We start from the raw sequence: 20192 nt of genomic DNA, 5'->3' as shown, positions 1-20192 counted from the left end.
TATTCAAGACAGGAAATGGGGCCTGAAACTGAATTGAGGGCAGAATAATGTATGTCACTGTTAAACAAATGGTTGGTCCTTAATCATAAAGGTAGGGTTTAGAATGCTTTGAGCACAAATATAGTTTTATTGTTAATATGTCCTTTTCCACACATTAATTACAAATCCATGTCAGTTTGCATTACACTTAGAAATATTTCGGAAGAAGTCGCTTCACAGGTGCTGATTGAACCTTAAAAACGGGATTAAGCTTGTATTTTGGTTTGTGAATGATGTTGCACAAAATGTAAAATTTATTCATAAAAGATAGCTTAAAATGATTCAAATGAAATAAAAAAATAACTGCAGAAGGTAATGAAATTAAGCTGTAGAGACACCTAATAAATGAATATGTATATGATTCATTTGTAAATTAGTCATGTATTTACTTTGTATTTTAATGACACTGTTTGATGGCTCACAATTTATTTTATTAGTTCTCAACTTCACCTGCTATATTCATTCAGTAACTACCACTTATCCAACACATTGTGGGCATGCTTGAGCCTATCCTAGCTGTCATTGGGCAAGAGGAAGGGTGTACCTGGTGTACCAGTTGCTTGCAGGGCCACAGAGGCACACAACCACACATCTGGGCAATTTTCCCTTTTTTTGCACTTTAACATTTTTTTTTTATTGAAGCATGTAAAGATAGGTATCATATATCAAATGAAAATGCATCAGCAGAATGCTTTTCCATTTTTGGAATGTGACTGCATATTTAGACTCATTATGAAATTGAGACGTAATCCTAATTGCATTTTAATTGAAAAAAAAAAAAAAAAGGGAAAATTGCCCTGAATGACTGTCAATATACATAATCCTGAGATTGACTGATGACCAGTCCAAGATATACCCTCCCCTGTTGCCCAATGACAGCTGGGACAGGCTCTCGTGACCCTGAGTGCAGGATAAGCGCCAAACAATGGATCAATACTCTGGCAAATTATCAAATTTTAATCAGAAATTTTACCATTGAGGTCATGGTGGTTGGACATCACCGCTACTGCCTCCTGCATGAATTTTCACACTCAATCCTGATGGTTGTCTACATTCCTCCATCTGCCTCCAGCATCGATGACGTCATCCACTCGGCAATTGTGGCGCACCACCCCAGCGATATCATCCTGGTCAGTGGGGACTTCAATCACGTCCCCCTCACTCCTGTTCTCCCCACCCTAACCCAATATGTAGAGTGTGCAATGAGAGAGAACAAAACCCTGGACCTCCTGTATGCAAATGTGAGGGATGCATACAACTCTTCCTCTCTCCCTCCTCTGGGCAACTCTGACCATAACCTGGTAATCCTGGACACTACTGACTGACACATCGATGGTGAATTGACAGGCAGCTAGTTCCAGGTCTGTGAGGATCTGGTCCAAAGCCATAGCAGGAGAGCTTTGAGGTCCCAGACTGGAGCCTGTTTGAAAAGGACTTAGGTGACAACAGTGACCCATCTAAAAAGGTCAGTTGTTTCCAATAACAAGCCATGGATTAACAAGGATATCTTCTTAACCAGAAGAAAGCCTTCATAGCTCAGGACCACAGACCCTCAGGGAAGTCCAGAGGGAGCTGAAGGAGGCAAAACTCAAATATAAAAAGGAGATGGTTGAGGTTCAAAATGGAGCAGAGCAAAACAAAGGTTTGGAAGGAGGTGAGGAAGATGACAGGCTGTGGGAATACCACACCTGGAGCCAAAAGGTGGCCCTGAATTGTCTGTGGAGCTAAACCTTTTCTTTTATAGGTACCCCAGTGAGCTCTGCCCCCATCCCCTACCTCCTTCAACAGCATCCAACCCACCCTCCTTAAGGACACGCTGCTGAGTATGCAACTTCAACCTGACATCACTGCCTAGATCCTGGAGTACCTCACAGGACGGCCGTAAGGTGGAACATCTCCAAGGAGGAGGTTGTGGACTCACAGTAAGAGTCAGAGACAGGTACAAATCACCATCCAGGGTGAAGAGATGGAGATAGTGGACTCTGAGTACCTTGGGGTCTTCATTAATAAACAGGACACGCAACACAGATGCATTCTACAGGAAGGGTCAGAGCAGGATGGTCTTCCTTAAGAGAGTGAGGTCATTTGGCATCTGTAGTGGACTCCAAGACCTTTTACCTGTCTGTGGTGGCCAGCGCACTCTTCACTTTTGTGTGCTGGTGGGGCAGGGCCAGGACTGGTGAGGTCAAGAAGCTCAACAAGCCAGTCAGGAAAACCCACTTAGTCATGTGACTGAACCATCTCCAATTAGTGACAGTGGGGACAGTGAAGGACAAATAGATAGTCTGGACAATCCTACCCACTCCCCTGCATGATGAGCTGCTCATTCCGTCCTAATTTGCACAGGTCAGCATGAGAGAGGTAGAGGTGGAAAGGTTGTGCATCAGGTTTGGGTGGTTAAGGACAGATGCTGGAAGAGGGAGGGGGGAAGCTGGAAAGAGTACTTTGAAGAGGTGACTGAGGAAAATGAAAAAGATTGAAGGGTAGACGAGATGGCTGTCATGGACAAAAGTACCAGAAATTAACAAAAGGTGAAGTGAGGAAGGCATTGAAGAGGATGAAGAATGGAAAGGCATTTGGTCCTGATGATGGACCTTTGAAGGTACGGAAGTGTCCTGGAGAGACAGCATTAGAGTTTCTGGCTAGATTATTCAACATGATCTTTGAGTGGGATAAGATACCTGAGGAATGGAGAAGTGTGATGATACCCATTTTTAAGAATGGGAGCTGTGCTGAATTGTGCTTAACTATAGAGTAATCAAGCTGATTAACCATACAATGAAGGTATGGGAAATAGTAGCAGTAATGAGATTGAGAACAGAAGTCAGAATTTGTGAGTAGCAAATTTGTCTCTTGCCTAGAAAAAGTCCCACAGATGCAGTATTTGCATTAAGATCGCTGGCAGAAAACTACAGAAAAGGTCCGTGGGAGGTACATTGTGCCTTTGTAGACCTAGGGTGAGGAGAGATGAACTATGGTGTTGTATGAAGAAGTATGTTAGACTGGTGCAAGACAGTCTACGCAAGATACGGAACAGTGGTGAAGTGGTTTCAGGATCAGCTCCGAGCCTCCCCCCAGAGACCATTATCTGTGCAGTTGAGGTGATTTGTAGTACGTGCAGAGACGAGGTGGAGGAAAATCTAGAGCTATGCTGTGGAAAGGAATTAAGATTAATGGCAGCAAGACAGAATGGAAATGAGTGACCCAAATGGAATTTGTGAGGCCACATGGAGTGGAGATCATGAAGGTGAAGGATTTTAAGTTCTTAGGGTCACCAGTCCAGAACAATGGAGAGTGTTGAAAAGAGGTGAAGAAACAGGTTCAAGCAGGTCAAAACAGGTGGAGAAAAGTGTGAGGGGTATCATGTAATAAAAGAATATCAGCCGGATTGATAGGAATGGTGTATAAGAAAGTTGTGAAACCAGCAATGCTTTATGATTTGGAGACAGTAGCATTGAGGAGAAGACAGGAAACAGATATGATATTGAGGTTCTCTTTGGGAGTCATGAAGATGGATAGGCTCAGGAATGAGTCGCAGAGGGACAGCTTGTTCGATGTTTGCAGATAGTCAGAGAATCTAGACAGACGGTTTGGTCATGTACAGAAGAGCGATTGTGAATGAATATATTGGTTTGGATAATAGGATGAATAAAAGGATGCTTGGGTTGGAATTGTCAGGAGGTATTGAGGGGAAGATTTATGGATGTACTCAAAGATGACATGAAGTTAGTTGATGTGAGAAAGGAGAATCCAGAGAACAGAGTCACATTGAGGAGGGTGATTTGCTGTTGTGATCCCTGAAGGGAAAAGCCTAAATGAAAAATAGAAGGTTGATATAAACCTGTCGCCACAAATCACTCAGCTTATTAAACACCACATCTCAGGCTAGTTTTTCTATGATCTTGGCTGTGAGAAAAGCTGATCACTGAATGTGTTTTCTCCAGCCCGTGATTTGTAGAGGTTTCTTGTTTTAAGCATCTCCATGGAAACTAACAATTCCTGGCTTCATTGGAAAATGAGTGGGTACAAAATGAACTGGCTAAAATAAAGTTACATGCCTAGCGTGCACCTTTGAGAAGTAACAATTTTCTCCCTGATTTTTAGAACATACCTTGTATGTTCCCCTGAACCTCCTTGTGGACTCATTTAGAGACATTCCTGGCACACCCTCCTGGGGGAGGCCTTGATGTCCAAGAACCCACTTGAGAAATTGTTTGCCCAGTTTGGTCAATGAATGCCTTGTTGCTCCTTTGGAAAAGCTATGGTGCACCACAAGAGCTATGAATTGCAGTGCTGACACTGTGTTACCATGACATGGCCCCTCATATGTAGCGAGGGAGATAATCTTGAATTTTAGGTATTACAAGACATAAAATCATATTGGGAACATATTACCCAATGAAAGTACCCAGCTAAAATAATAGATGTCAGGATTCTCTTCAAACATTGTGTGGTAATGATCTTGCCAGCCAGACCTGTCCATGCATTTTGTAGGCATACATCAGTGTAGAATACAGCAGTGAATGTAGAGGAGATTGTCATGGTTTTAGCAAGTCCCTGACACAAATGCAAGAGTGTTCTTGAATTTGGGTAAGGTAGAGGTAAGGCGTATTAAGGGCTTTATTTACAAAGACACAAATGCATGACTGTGCTGGATCCAGGTTGCTTCTGGAGCTGCAGGAGGTTTGCAAGGAAACATGAGACGTAGCCTGATCTTTGGAATGATAAAGAGATAATAGATCTTACCGTGGGGATGATGAAGATCAACCAAGAAGGGACAAATGGAATCCAGGAGAATGAGCCTGTGTGGAGGTATCTCAGGGGAGTGTCAAGGGAGAGGAGACAGCTGAATCATCACAGAGGGTTTGTGGTCAACCACAAGAAGCAGAGCAGGGGCGAGATTGTGTCCAGCACACTGATAGTGGTAACCATTGTAGATCAACACTCTGGCACTGAAAGGTTTACAACAGGCTTAATCTCAGTCTGATGGGGCTTGATGATCTACAGGTGTGCACTGCATCCCAGCTGAAGTCCACCCTCCTGCTAGGCTGCTGCTCTGAGGCTCTTTGGTGAAGAACTGCAAAAACTGAGAGGTGAAAGGAACTGCACATAGACTCATAACCCCAGATCCCAACAGGGATTATCTGAACACACAAATCTGATATCATGCTGGAAAAGGAGACTGAAAGCATTAAAAGACAAGATTTGTTGAGTAGGAGCGAGAAAAAAGGATGGATCTTTGTAGTGGACCTTGAGACAGAGATTATTAGTCATGACATTATTATATATTTTTATGGTTTTTACAAATCCCAATATCTTTGCGCTCTTCCTTATCATTTCTTATCATATCCTGATCGTAACTTTAGTAGCCCTTGCAATCCCTTGTTATTTCTATGGGTAGACCTGTTTAATGAGCTAAATAGAGCTTATACAAAAGAAAACATTTTTGTCTGTTGGCCAAATGGAAAAATTCAGAAACAAAATGAAAAATAAAGTAAAAAAGATAAATACAGAGGTCCACCTATGCAGATAAAACACACACACAATCACACACACACACACACACACACACACACCCACACACACACAAACACACACACACACACACACACACACTCACACGCACACGCACACAAACACACACATACACACACATACACAGACACACACACACACACACACAGAATAAACACTAATGCCATACATACTCATAGAATAAAACTAATTAGCAGAGAAATTTTCTGTCCAGCAGTCCTGCCAGGCACCCACCAGTATTATTTCTTTTATAAATATTAAAGCCATTATTGTATCATGTCAGCTATTACCATGTAACTGCTGGCACTACTGTTTAATTTAGTAAGAGATCATTTTTGCCTCCCCCTACAACTGTCATACTCCCCCCCCCCCTTTCTCTATCATACTCCTGCTTTCAATCTCTGTCCTTCCTTTCCGTCTTTCTTTCTATCCCAACCAGTCCAGACAGAATCCGCCCACAATAAGCTCAGATCTGTCCAAGGTTTCTACCAAGTAAAAGCCAGTTTCTCATTGTCATTGCCTCCAAGTGCTTGCTCATTGGGAAATCATGTAAATCATTTTCAAGAATGTGGTCAAGACATGCAAAGAATCACAAGACACCGTGTTATAATTTGACATGAATGTCTCTTGTATTTATGATCACCAGCTCACATAGCACACATGCCTTGGATCACTCTAACAGTGATATTAGCTGTACAGTTTTAATCCAATTCTCTGTAGTTAGCAATCCAGCTGCCTTCATATCTACAGCTCAGTATGAATGATTTTAAAGAACTGAGAGTCACCTCAGATCTGCAATTTCCAGATTGCCTGTTTCATGTGTCATTGTCATTTTGGGGCCAAAAAGCTGAACCTACTGACAAAAACAAAGCGATGGTTGTGTTGCAGTATTATGCAGGCATATGCAGAAGTGTGAGATGATATTCAAGCACAGACAAGTCATGCAAGCCATTTGAAAGACTGTAATATAAATGACAGAAGATTAAGAGCCCAACAAATTTTCAAAAAATGTTTTTGTTTATTTCTTGCTCTCATTATCAGGCCCCACAGAACTGGAGGGAGTGACAATACAAAACATGTCAGACAGATATGAATAATACTATATTCTATGGGCAACTAGTGGATTTGTTAAAGGACTGAGGTGATGCGTTCTCAGTGGGGGGTCCATGTCTTGATACTAGCTGCATAATCCTGGAGGATCTGGAGTTTGCTGAGGGATTTAGTAGGAAGACCCACAAGAACATAGCTTCAGTGATCTATCCTTTGGGTGACAAGGCTGTGGACGCAGCATGTGGAGTGAGGGAAGGTTGAGTCTATTGGTATTGCATAGATTGAAATAGGCAGACTAGGTGATATTGTGGCGGACACGAAGGGGCGTGGTCTCTCACACCACGGGACCTACGGTCGGGGCGCGTGTTTAAGCCGGGTATATATAGATGATCCCGGATGTTCAAGTTCTAGTTGTATTTTGTTGGTGTTTCAAATTAAAGGATCAAGCTCCTCTACGCCTACGCCATTATTTCATCGTTGAAACACCACATTGGTGACCCCGAACTTGGGCATGTCTGACTCAGATGAACCTTGTGATGCTACCTCATCTACGGCACCCCATCCAGCAACCGTTGTAGCCGTAGTATCGAGGAGATGTAGGACAAGCATCTGTTTTTTCCACCAGCGATGCAGCAGCAGAGCACGGCGGTGTGTCCCACCAAGCTCGTTCGCGAAGCCGGGAAATTGCCGAGCAATGGCGGAGCGGTAGCTCAGTAGTAGCTGTGGGGGCTGGCGGTCGCACACAGATGTTGTTTGTGAAGGACTTGATGTCCGGGCTCAGGTTGCTGGTTGACTCTGGATCGCAGAAGAGCCTGATTCCACCGACAAGGGAGGACATGTGGGCCAGATGCAGCGGACCACTGTTGAGTGCTGCAAACGGGTCCGCCATAGACACCTGCAGTTCACGGTCTTTGTCAGTTTGCTTTGATGACCGCCAGTTTGAGTGGGAGTTTGTGATCACCGCCACTACGACCCCTATTATTGGCACAGAATTTTTGTGCGCCAATGGCCAGTAAGTGGCTGTCGCGAACCGCCGCCTTATTGACGCATAATCTTTTGCCACCTATCCCTGCATGACTGAGCGGTTTGGGCGACGTGCACACGCCAATTTTTTGGTTTCAGGGGATGTTTATCATCAGTTGTTGACGTATTTTCCGTCGCTGACAATGCCCACATTTTCCACTGGTTCATTGAGACACAGAGTGGAGCATTTTATCCCCACTGCGGGGCTGCCGGCTTTTGCGTGGGCAAGGTGCCTGGACCCTGCCAAACAAGTTACTGCTTGGGAGGAGTTTGCTACCATGGAGCGTTTGGGGATCGTGAGGCGGTCCAACAGTCCATGGGCCTCCCCACTTCACCTGGTGCCCAAGGCCGACAGGTCTTGGTGTCCGTGTGGCGACTATCGCAGGTTGAGCAACGTGACCGTGGGCGTGACCGTTACCCCATTCCCCACATCCAGGATGTCTCCATGAGACTGTTGGGTGCCACCATCTTTTCCAAGGTTGACCTGGTGCGTGGTTATCACCAAGTACCCGTACACGCGGCGGATGTGCCCAAGACCACGGTGATCACCCTGTTTGGTCTGTTCGAATTTCTTCGTATGCCCTTCGGGTTGAAGGGGGCCGCCCAGACCTTTCAACAGCTCATAGACTTGGTGCTGCGTGATCTCCCGTTTGTTTTAAATTACCTTGACAACATTCTGGTAGCCAGCCCGTCGGCCAATGTGCACCTGGAGCACCTAACTCTGGTTTTCCACCACCTAGCCGAACATGGCCTCATTATCAACCTAGCTAAGTGTCAGTTTGGTCTTTTGGCGATTGATTTCTTAGGGCACCGCATTTCACCGTAGGGCGCAGTTCTGTTGCCATAGAAGGTGCAGGCAATGACTGATTTCTCGCATCCGGCATCAGTCAAAGCGTTGCAGGAGTACTTAGGCATGGTCAATTTTTATAACCGTTTCCTCCCTCATGCTGCTCACCTCCTTCAGCTGCTGTATGAAGCTCTGCATACCCGATGTGCAAAAGACTGGGTTGACTGGACTCCAGAATGGGTTCAGGCTCCTGACGGGGCTAAGCGCGCCCTGGCTAATGCAGCCCTCCTTGCCCATCCTGCGCCCATGGCGCCGATAGCATTGACGACTGATTCGTCTGATGTGGCAGTGGGGGCTGTGGTCAAACAGTGGGTGGCAGATACCTGGCAGCTGCCTTCTTTAGCCGCAAACTGAGGGACAGCGAACACAAATACATTGTTTTCGACGGGGAGTTGTTGGCCCTGCATCTGGCTACGCGACACTTCCATTTTCTTCTGGGGGGTCGCTCCTTTACAGTGTATGTGGATCACAAGCCATTGACTTTTCCCATGTTGAGAGTCGTGGTCTGCCCGCCAGCAGCGACACCTCGCAGCTATTTCCGAGTTCACTATGGACATTAGGCATGTGGCTAGGAAGTTCAACCCTGTAGCAGTTTGCTTGTCGCTGGTTCTCCTCTGTCCTGTGCATGTCAGGATCGATTTTGCAGCTATGTCCGCCGACCAGCCCAGTGACACGGATGTCCTCGCCCTCCAGTCGTCGAGTATGGGTCTCGTGCTTGATGATGTGGCTGTTCAGGAATGTAGCCCTGCCCTTCTCTGCGATGTCTCTATTGGCCGCCCCCGACCGGTGGTCCCTGAGGTTTGGCGGCGTCAGGTTTTCGACGCTGTGTACTCGCGCTCACACCCGGGAGTCCGTGCGTCAGTGAAACTTTTGTGCGCCAAGTTTGTCTGGCCCAGCATTTATAGGGATGTGAGGGAGTGGGCTGCTGCGTATGTGGCATTCCAGCGCACCTAGGTTCATCCCCTTATGCCGTTCCCGGTTCCAGCCAAGCGTTTTCACCATGTCCATGTCGACCTAGTGGGCCCTCTAACCCCTTCGCAGGGTTTTACCCACCTACTCACAATTGCAGATAGGACTATTAGGTGGCCGAAGGTGGTCCCGTTGTCCTCCATGGCTGCTGCCGACGTGTCTTGAGCATTTCTGTCTTCTTGGATTGCCCGTTTTGGTACCCCATCAGATATTACTTCAGGCAGGAGTCCGCAGTTCGTGCCGTCGCTCTGGTCGGCGTTGGCTGGGTCTTTGGGGACGACGGTGCACAGTATGACGCCGTACCACCCTCAGGCTAACGGCTTGTGCGAGCGGTTTCACCCGTCCCTTAAGGTGACAAGTAGGTGGACCATTTGCTGTGGGTCTTGCTAGAGTTATGCTCCGCTCAACCCCTCCCCCGCTGAGCTGGTGTTCGGTCAGCCATTACGTGTGCCAGGGGAGTTTTTGCCAGAGGTCTGCTCCACGTTCCCGGCCGTTTGCACCCCAAGGGTTCGCGTTTTCTGGGCCTGGCCCACCACTGCTTCCCGCGGTCTTTCGTGCCAGCGGAGCTCATGTCGGCTTGTTTCATGTTCATTAGGCATGACACTCACCGCTCGCCACTGCAACCCCCATATGATTCTGGATGCTTGAGGCAGGCACCAAGAGTTTTGTTTTAGACATGGGCGGGCGTAGGGAGCAAGTAACGCTAGATTGATTGAAACCGGCACACAGGGTGACAGGTGAAGATGTGTCCCCTCTCCAGGTACCCTGCCGGGGCCGCCCCCCATTCAAGCCTGCGGCAACGCTCCTGCAAACACAGCGCCAGGCACCTCCTGTTGTTGTGCCCAAGGGACGTCAGAGCCGTTTCGGCAGTCTCATCAGGACTCCCGTGCGGGGGTAGTTGTGTTTCCTGAGTCCCTTCTGGGTGTTTGGGTGGGGGGCTGTGCGGCGGACACAAATGGCCGTGATCTCTTACCCCACGGGACTCACGGTCGGGGTGCGTGGTTAAGGGGGTTATATATAGATGATCCCGGATGTTCAAGTTCTAGTTGTATTTTGTTGGCGTTTCAAATTAAAGGATCAAGCTCCTCTACGCCTCCGCCATTATTTCATCGTTGAAACACCACAATATTATTAATATGGGACTGGAGAGACAGTACTTATTGACAATATGATGAAAAGAATACATTATTTCAGATGACACACTGTCAGGTTAAGACCTGACTGGTGTGAAGTACTGAGGAGTTGTCAACGTTGTTGGAGAAACTACAAGATTTTTGAACCTTGAGTTTTGTTGGTGTTTGAGAAAGTAGGAGAACCATGATTTGATCTCCATGAGGCAATGAGAGAGGGAAGAAAGTGGAAGAGTGAGAAATCAGTTTTGAGGAGATGTAAAGTTAGGTGTCATCCACATAACAGTGAAAGTTGGTGTCAAGCATACGGATTATGCCACCAAGATAGAGCATATAATTTTTTAAAAAAGGCCCATAGAACTGAGCCCAGGGACACACCAGTCATGATGGGAAAGGAATGGGAAGAGTGGGATTCAAATTAAGATGAACTGAGTGGAACCTGAACGATATAAAATGAACCAGGTGAGGGGGGTGTAACTGATCCAGATGGATGCTAATCTGTTCAGCAAGGTGATGTTATGTGGACATTGAGGAAACATGAATGGCCCGAGGTTTATGCCTCAACATCCAACAACAAAATTAATCCGGAAACAATAGTGAGTCAATACCTGGGAAAGTCAGTCTGGAGGCTCAACCAGCCTGCTATAATGGATGTGACAAGTTTTATCCCCTAGCCTAAACAGTTGGTAAAACCTGTTGGGCAGGAACCCCATGTGGACAACAGGAAGGTGGAACACAGTTCATTTCAAGCTGAAAACCAAAACTACTGGCCCCTGAAGATCAAACTGGGGTCCTCAAAGGAGGGCGACCTTAACCTGGAACTTGGGCCAGAAACATAGCCCTTATCTTCTGTCATTTATGCCAGTTTAGCCCTATCCAACTCAACAAGCTCTCTACACCCACCCATATCCAGCACAAAACCTACAGGAACCGTCTTGGTCCCAAAGTTGGTCAACATAAGGGAGTTGGAGGAGTGAGTGTTGAGCAGCATGCTGCACCAAAAGAAGTAAGCTGACATGAGCTTTTTATGCACTGCAGAAAACAATGGTGAATGGGGACTGGAGCCTTAGTGCTGTATAACCAAAAAGGAAAGAGAGAAGGTCGGGGGACTGGGTCACAGGATGGAATTCTCAAGCAAAACATTCCCAGGGTTGCAGGGTGGCTGACCGAGCACCAACTCAAGTGTCAAGGGAAAGTTATTCTGTGATTAGCATATGTGATTAAATGCCATAAAAAAGCCATAAAAAAACAAAAAACAAAAATCATTCCGGAGCGGCCCACCTGTTGCAGCATAGCTACAGTCTCACTGAATAAGTCAAGCCTTAAAGATCTGGTTTTCCCTACATATAAGGAAGCAGCTCCTACTGCTTCAGTAGAAGGGGATCGGAAATCAAGTGCACATCAGTCATTCTCAGATCAATTTTCCAAGGTATGAAAATAGGATGACTTTAAAAAGGTATCAGGCCTGCAGTCCCACTAGTCTGACAAGGGAACACCCTCCTGTTGGTTCCTTGAAAGACACTCCTTCAGATAATGATTTGCACAATCCACTTGACTGGATGACTGTGGAATAGTATAGGTAGACAGTGTATTTTCACAAATAACCCTGTGAAATTAGTTTTTTGGTCAGAACAGATTAATTGTGGCTGACCATATTGTGAAATTAAGTTTTTAACCAAAGTTATAGCATAGCATAGCTATTCCATGTTAGGTAGGCAACACTTCAATCCATTTTGAAAATGTGTCTGTTTTTTCTGTAGTGAGAGCAGACAACAGGTAGAGGAAAATCTAGAGAGGTGGAGGTATGCTCTAGAAAGGAGAGAAATGAAAGTTAGTCGCAGCAAGACAGAATATGTGTGTGTGAATGAGGGGAACTCGGATGGAACAGTGAGGCTACAGGGAGTGGAGATCAAGAAGCTGGAGGATTTCAGGTACTTAGGGTCAACAGTCCAGAGCAACGGAGAGTGCGGAAAAGAGGTGAAGAGACGGGTCCAAGCAGGTTGGAATGGTTGGAGAAAAGTGTCAGGGATACTATGTGATAGAAGACTATCAGCCAGAATAAAAGGAAAGGTTCACGAGACAGTGGTGAGACCAGCGATGATGTATGGACTAGAAACTGTTACAATTACCAAAAGACAGCAGGCAGAACGAGAGGTCACAGAGATTCTCTTTGGGAGTGACCAGGATGGATAGGATCAGGAATGAGGCTATCAGAGGAAAAGCACATGTTCGATGTTTTGGAGAGAAGGTCAGAGAAGGCAGACTGAGATTGTTCGGTCATGTACAGAGGCGGAGAATAGAGAATATATTGGTAGACGGATGCTGGAATTGGAGCTGCCAGGCAAGAGATCTCGAGGAAGACCAAAGAGAAGATTTATGGACGTAGTGAGAGAGGATATGAAGGTAGTTGGTGTGAGAGAGGAGGATACTGAGAATAGGGTTAGATGGAGAAAATTGACTCGCTGTGGCGACCCCTGACGGGAAAAGCCGAAAGAAGAGGAAGAAGAAGAAGAAGAAAAAGAAGAAGAAGAAGAAGAAGAAGAAGAAGAAGAAGAAGAAGAAGGTCCTATGAGATGCAATAAGTAAAACAAACCGGAATCCAAGAAGAGCTTAGGATTTTTCGTTATTTATTTCTTTGAGCTCAGAGATGTACCTGTTATGTAGAGTACAAATAGTCTGCAAGAGAGTACAAAGAACATACAGCAGGGCTGGGTTTTTATGCATAGAGAGGAGGCACCATCTTGAAGGACACAATCAGGAGATGTGTCTGCTCCCACGATGGTCCCATAGTAAGAGAGGAGGTGCCATCTTGGTTTTTCATATGAGACAGAAAAGGACACCTTGTCAGGGGGACAGACAGTTGATCAAGCAAGGATACTTCCCTTGAGGCTGTGCACATGCTTTTGTTTTGACTTGTCTGTCTCCCTCCCCTCCCCATGGAGACATGAGTTTTGATAATAAGCATAGTTTCTCACAGAACAGTAAAGTTACATAGTTATATGAAATATTTCCAAAACATGCCAGTGACCTTTATGCTCACAGTTATGTCACTTTCCTAACTACACACATGACGTTCCAGCTCTCTTGTCATCCAGTCTCCTGACTTTGATCTCCACATCCTTCTCAGTTTGTATGGCTGCTGAAATGAAACTCTGTAGGTCAATAGTGACACCTTTCATTCAAGCAGACATTGATGTATTAGGAATTGATGGAAAGCCAGTTTTCACTTCCAATGCCATACCACAAAACAAGTAATGCAGTCAGTCACTGTTTTGGATTGCTTTCCAACTTTCTTCAACCGCTTCTCTTTCTTCCTCCAAAGCTGTATCCACTCTGGCTCTCATTCTTGTTACCTCATGATCTTGCAAAACAGTACCCAGTAATCAGTTGATAGCAATTAATAACAGTAATCTGAGGGCTATCGTAAGGAATAACTTCATCTCCATTCCAACCTAATTTGGATGTTTCTGATCTTTAGGTCGCTTATCCAGTTCATGTTTGGCTGCTTTGTTTATCACCTTATCGCAACTGATAATGGGGGTGGATCTGAGTGGTAGTTGCTTGTTTATCAGAGGAGGCACTGCCATATATCTCTGACACGGCAAGAGATACTAATGAGAGGGTGTATTTGACAGTCCTGGAGGGACACACATGTTCCATACCTTTGCGGCTGTAGGGTGGTTCTTGTGTGGGCGCTCTCGCGCATCTGGGTGCTCTCACACATGTGAGCGTGGAGCAACATGCGGTGGTGACAAGGGCTTAGCTTCTCCTAATGGTCCTTGCCGTTGATGGGTCCATTCAGTGGCAAAAAGAGGCCACCAAGTAAAAGGGGAGCATTTGTTGTGTTAATTGGGCGAGTCCAACGAGTTTGGCATCATTGGCCCTGGGCCCAGGGACCCATCATTTGACCTGGGTTTCTGGTAATAAACCATTTTAAGGGAATCTCTGCCTCTGGATTTTTGCCCTGATCCACCATCACTTAGCGGTGTCTGCCCGCCCATCCCATCACAGCACTATAACACCCCCAGTGCCACAGTTCAGCATCCAGAGACACTTGGGTTGGAAGGGGATAAACAGCAGCGTCATTATCAGCATCATTGGAGGTGTGTACACAACAACTTGGCTCCTCTCCTCTTAGTTGGGCAACTTGTTTGACTCTGATATTCCCTTTGTACTTTAGGAGCCTGGCAAAAGAGCAGCTAAATGAGCTTTCAGTTTGCCTGTGACACATTCCCCTGCTCTCAATTCAGCCTTCAAGTCTTGTACCTCCACAGACAGCATCTGTCTCTTTGTCTCTCTGGGCTTAGTCATTTCCCAACCTATGTACATTTCTCAGTATATCATCTCACCTAGCTTAAAAACAGAAATGCAGTAGGAAGACTTATACTTAATCTTCTGACAGTCAGGAAACACCTCTCTCACTTTTTTCATGGCCAAACCCTACTGTCCTTTTGATCAGGTACCTAGCCACAAATGTGTCTTCTAGACCATCTAAGTGATATTTAGCCGTGATGAGCCTCGACAGGGTTCCCATTGTTACACCAAACTGAAGTTGTTTGATTTCTGTGGTAGGTATTGGTGTTTTCTTCCACTTTGCTTTACTGTTGGTGGCCATTCTAATGAAAGTAAGTAATGGCCCCTCTTTACCCTATTCTAAAAAAATAATTAAAGAAAACAAACCCCACAAACAAAATTATTCCCATACAAAAATGTTAAAAACCTCTGGGTTACTTATTCAACTGGAGTACAAGCTTGTGTGCTCAAACCTTAGTCTCATACGGAAAAAAATTGCTTTTTTTCTACCTCTCTCCAAGCAAACAGATGCAGCTGGCAATATACCTATATGGCTTTGGAGAATGAGTGATGGTGAAACAAAATCTCCCCTTCAACATAAATGATTGAGTGAAAATGAGAACAATGCCTCAGTCAAATTCAAATTCACTCCCACAAAAAACAACTGCACATAAACACTAAAGCTTAAGACACAAGCAAGTTCACTAAAACACCTCAGCCATTGTATAATATTGTACCTCACTAAAAATATCTGTCATCACAGGAAGAAAAGCTCAACTTCTGTGAATATCAAAGTAATCCACTCTTACCTGGTCAGGACATCATTATAAATGAGACACTGCTCTCTACTGACTTACCTAGTTGAATAAAGGTTAAATAAAGTAAATAATTAAATACCAAAAGCAAATGTACCAAAAATAGGCCTGACAACAACAATCATGCTATTACAACTGACCCCTAGCCAACTGGTACCATCCAGGGTGGGAAAAAGTAGCAATGTACAATGCAGCAAGCTAAGCCAAATTCTTTCTTTCTGTTTAAGTTCTTCTGATTATCAGGTCTGTCTGCTCTGAGCAATTCAGAACTGCTCCTCATTTGTTAGCAAAAGATCTTATACCTGAACTGGGGGAAAAAGTTCAACACCTCTCCAGGAGACTGGTTCCATAGGCCTTTAAGGGTTTTGCCTTGAAGCTTTGCCCTCTGCCTTCTTGCAAGGAAAAACAAGGTCCATAGGTCCATAGTTTCTATTTGTCATAGAGAGGTCTACTGAACCACACTTGTCTGGTCCCTCAAGTAGGACTTGTTTGCCTTGGGTGACCAAGCACTTAACTGCCATTTGCCAGGAGCATAGGACAGATTTGCTCTCTCACAAGTTTTCAAGAGTCAGATAGAGTATACTGGTCAAGTGTGCCTTAGAAACAGTAAGAGGCAATGTTGAACGTGTCAATGTTTGAGGTGCACTTATGAGACGTTTTTGGATTTTTCTTTCTGTAATTCTCATGTGTAATTCTCATCTTTGGTCCTTCTTGTATAAATGATGTAATGTACATCTCTCGTGTTAAATTTTATTAAAGGAGTTCAGCTTGAAGCAAGTAACCTCCTTAAGCAAGTACAAATTTGTCTGTATACATTGGGGAGGGCTAATGGGGACATCCTTGTCCTTGGTGTCGCAAGAATATATTTGTAATTGAAGTGGAAAGTTAGGATGGCATTGTCCAAATAAAATTTAACTGCTCACAATGATATTTTGCAAATTTGCAAATTTTGTATGTTTGTGAGTATATGTTTTAGGATGTATATTTAGTTTGTCATTAAACATCATGTTGGTGTGCATGTGAGTAAATTTAGCTATGTAGACTTCACAGGCAGTCTTCTCATGTGTTGCCATGGTAATCACAGAGCCCATTGGTTGATATCCAAGAGAAAAGAGGACTGAATGATTCACTGCTCCACTGTGTGTGCTTTTTTGCCCATGTATGGAGGAGTGTGTGCTGAATGTGTGTGTGTGTGTGGGGGGGGGGGGGGGGGGGGGGGGGATGAGCATGTTTGAGTGCGTGTGTGTGTGTGTGTGTGTGTGCGTGTGTGTGTGTGTGTGTGTGTGTGTGTGTGTATGTATGCGCGTGTGTGTATGTATGCGCGTGTGTGTTTGAGTGTGTGATGAACTTTAATACTCAACACAGGTGTGTGCGTATATCAATGTGTCTAACACTTGCATTCATGTTTTAAGGCAAACTATTGTCGGGGTGTCTCAATGTCGAGATGCATGGTAGACAAAGAAATGTAATCTTTCATGCTCTTTCTCAAAACACTGAGCTTAATATCATTTATTGAGTTTACCTTGCTGAAACTATTTGTCTTTTCCTTGGCACGTTTTTCCTCTTTATTCTATTTTTGGTTGTGTAGATGTATTATTCACAGTGTTTCTTACAGATATATCCACTCTCCCATGGATCATTTTGAAATACAGATGTACACAATACACCGGACGAGGTGTGTTTACACCCTAGACTACTCACCTGTCGATTCACCTGTCACCTGTTCTCCAGCACAGTGTTGGGAACGATGCGAAGGCAAGAATGCATATATGTACATTTAAGAAAAAAAGGCAAACTGATTCTTGGGATGTGGAATATCACCTCCCCAGTGGGGAAGGAGTCAGTGCAAGAGGTGAAATGGTGCCAGCTAAATATAGTTTGACAATCCTCAATACATACTGTAGCATGGCTCTGGAATCAAGCTCCTAGTTAGGAATAGGACACTCTTTTTTTCAAGATTTGCTCAGGGTAACAGACATTTGTGGCAACAGACATTGCCACAAACGCACGACATCCCACCTCCACAGGCTTCACCCAAGCCGTCCAGCGCCACTGCTCTGCCTCTGCTGCCATCTCAGCATATTTTTTGCGTTCACCAGCCTCTTCAAGGAGACCATAATTTTGATAAAATACCGCAGCAACAAATCCAGTCGTTGCCAGGTGCTAACTATATATGCTGATACAACCACCTGCTCGTTCAAATCAGCTCCCTGGCCCTACCTACACTTAGCTGCCCTGCGTGGTGTCTGTTCCCAAATGGTCTAAACTTCTCTCCCTCACGTACAAATTTAATCTGTTTAGCCTTTCTATCATATACGAAAGAATTTATCTCGAGCTGCTTTTCATCCACTTCTGCTGCCAAACATTTCAAGACCTGGTTATGACGCCAACCCTGACGATATATGTCTAAGTGTGCCCACCCCAAAACACAATGGGCAGGCAGCATCCTCACTCAAAAAGTTCTGGGGAGATGGCAGCACCTTATACATAGCTCATTTGATAAACCTAGCTCTATTAGCATCCATGCTATATATATATATATATGCAGAATATTCCCAGAAATGAGAGAGTGTTAATTGGTGCAGACTTCAATGGACATGTTGGTGAAGGCAATAGAGAGGATGAAGAAGTGATGGGCAGATTTGGTATCCAGGATAGGAATGCAGAGGGACAGATGGTGGTAGATTTTGCAAAAAAGGATGGAAATGGCTGTTGTGAACACCTTTTTCCAGAAAAAAACAGGAACATAGGGTAACTTATAAGAGCGGAGGTAGGAGCACACAGGTAGATTACATCTTGTATAGACGAGGTAACCTGAAAGAGGTCAGTGACTGCAAAGTAGTTGTAGGTGAGAGTGTAGCCAGACCGCATAGGATGATGGTTTGTAGAATGACTCTGGTGACAAGGAAGATGAAGAGGACAAAGGCAGAGCAGAGGACAAAGTGGTGGAAGCTGAAAAGGGAGGAGTGTTGCATGGTTTTCAGGGAGGAGTTGAGAAAGGGTCTGGGTGGTCAGGGTGAGCTTCCAGATGATTGGACAACTACAGCTAGTGTTATCATGGAGACAGGTAGAAGACTACTTGGTGTGTCATCTGGAAGGAGAGTAGATAAGGAGACTTGGTGGTGGAATGAGGAAGTGCAGGAGTATATACAGAGAAACCGGTTAGCAAAGAAGAAGTGAGATACTGAGAGGACTGAAGAGAACAGACAGGAGTTCAGGGAGATGCAGCGAAAGGTAAAGATAGAGGTAGCAAAGGCAAAACAAAGGGAGTACAATGGCTTGTATGCTTGGTTGGATAGTAAGGAGGGTGAGAATGATCTATACAGTTTGGGGAAACAGAGAGATAAAGATGGAAAGGATGTACAACAGGTCCGGGTGATTAAGGACAGAAAGGGAAATGTATTGACAGATGCTAGAAGAGTGATGGGAAGATGGAAAGAGTACTTTGAAGAGCTGATGAATGTGGAAAATGAAAGAGAGACAAGGGTAGAAGAGGGGACTATTGTAGACCACAAAGTAGCACAAATTAGTAAAAGGGAAGTGAGGAAGGCACTGAAGAGGATGAAGAGTGGAAAAGCAGTTGGTCCTGATGATATACCTGTGGAGGTGTGGAAGTGTGTAGGAGAGGCAGCTGTGGATTTTCTGACTAGATTATTTTACAGGATCTTAGAGAGTGAGAAGATGCCTGAAGAATGGAGACAAAGTGTGATGGTGCCTATTTTTAAGAATAAAGGGGATGTGCAGAATTGTGGCAACTATAGAGGGATAAAGTTGATGAGCCATACAATGAAGTTATGGGAAAGAGTAGTGGAAACTAGACTGAGAGCAGAAGTCAGCATCTGTGAACAGCAGTATGTCTTTATGCCTAGGAAGAGTACTACAGATGCAGTATTTGCGTTGAGAATGCTAATAGAAAAGTACAGAGAAGGTCAGAGGGAGTTGCATTGTGTTTTTGTAGACCTAGAAAAAGCATATGACAGGGTGCCAAGAGAGGAGCTCTGGTATTGTATGAGGAAGTCTGGAGTGGCAGAGAAGAATGTTAGACTGGTGCAGGACATGTATGCTAGCTGTGAGACACTGGTACGGTGGGCTGTAGGGGTGACAGAGAAGTTGAAAGTGGAGGTGGGACTCCATCAGGGATCAGCTCTGAGCCCCTTTTTCTTTGCAATGGTGATGGACTGGCTGACGGATGAGGTTAGGCAGGAATCCCCATGGACCATGATGTTTGCGGATGACATTTTGATCTGTAGTGAGAGCAGAAAACAGGTAGAGGAAAATCTAGAGAGGTGGAGGTATGCTCTAGAAAGGAGAGAAATGAAAGTTTGTCGCAGCAAGACAGAATATATGTGTGTGAATGAGGGGAACTCGGGTGGAACAGTGAGGCTACAAGGAGTGGAGATCAAGAAGCTGGAGGATTTCAGGTACTTAGGGTCAACAGTCCAGAGCAACGGAGAGTGTGGAAAAGAGGTGAGGAGACGGGTCCAGGCAGGT

At 45.0% G+C, this 20192-nt stretch overlaps 1 protein-coding gene across 2 annotated transcripts in view; it reads left to right on the top strand.

Moving 5' to 3' along the window:
• pde2a (phosphodiesterase 2A) overlaps positions 1 to 20192 on the top strand; it is a 179113-nt gene that overhangs the window by 64765 nt on the left and 94156 nt on the right. The gene's annotated exons all lie outside the window — the stretch shown is intronic.

Source organism: Fistularia commersonii, chromosome 18, assembly GCF_037954325.1.
Source record: "Fistularia commersonii isolate RoL2024-O1a breed Wild chromosome 18, RoL_Fcom_v1.0, whole genome shotgun sequence".
NCBI classification, from domain to species: domain Eukaryota; kingdom Metazoa; phylum Chordata; class Actinopteri; order Syngnathiformes; family Fistulariidae; genus Fistularia; species Fistularia commersonii.
Note: the sequence above shows the minus strand (reverse complement) of the source record. Positions and strands in the feature narration are given on the sequence as shown.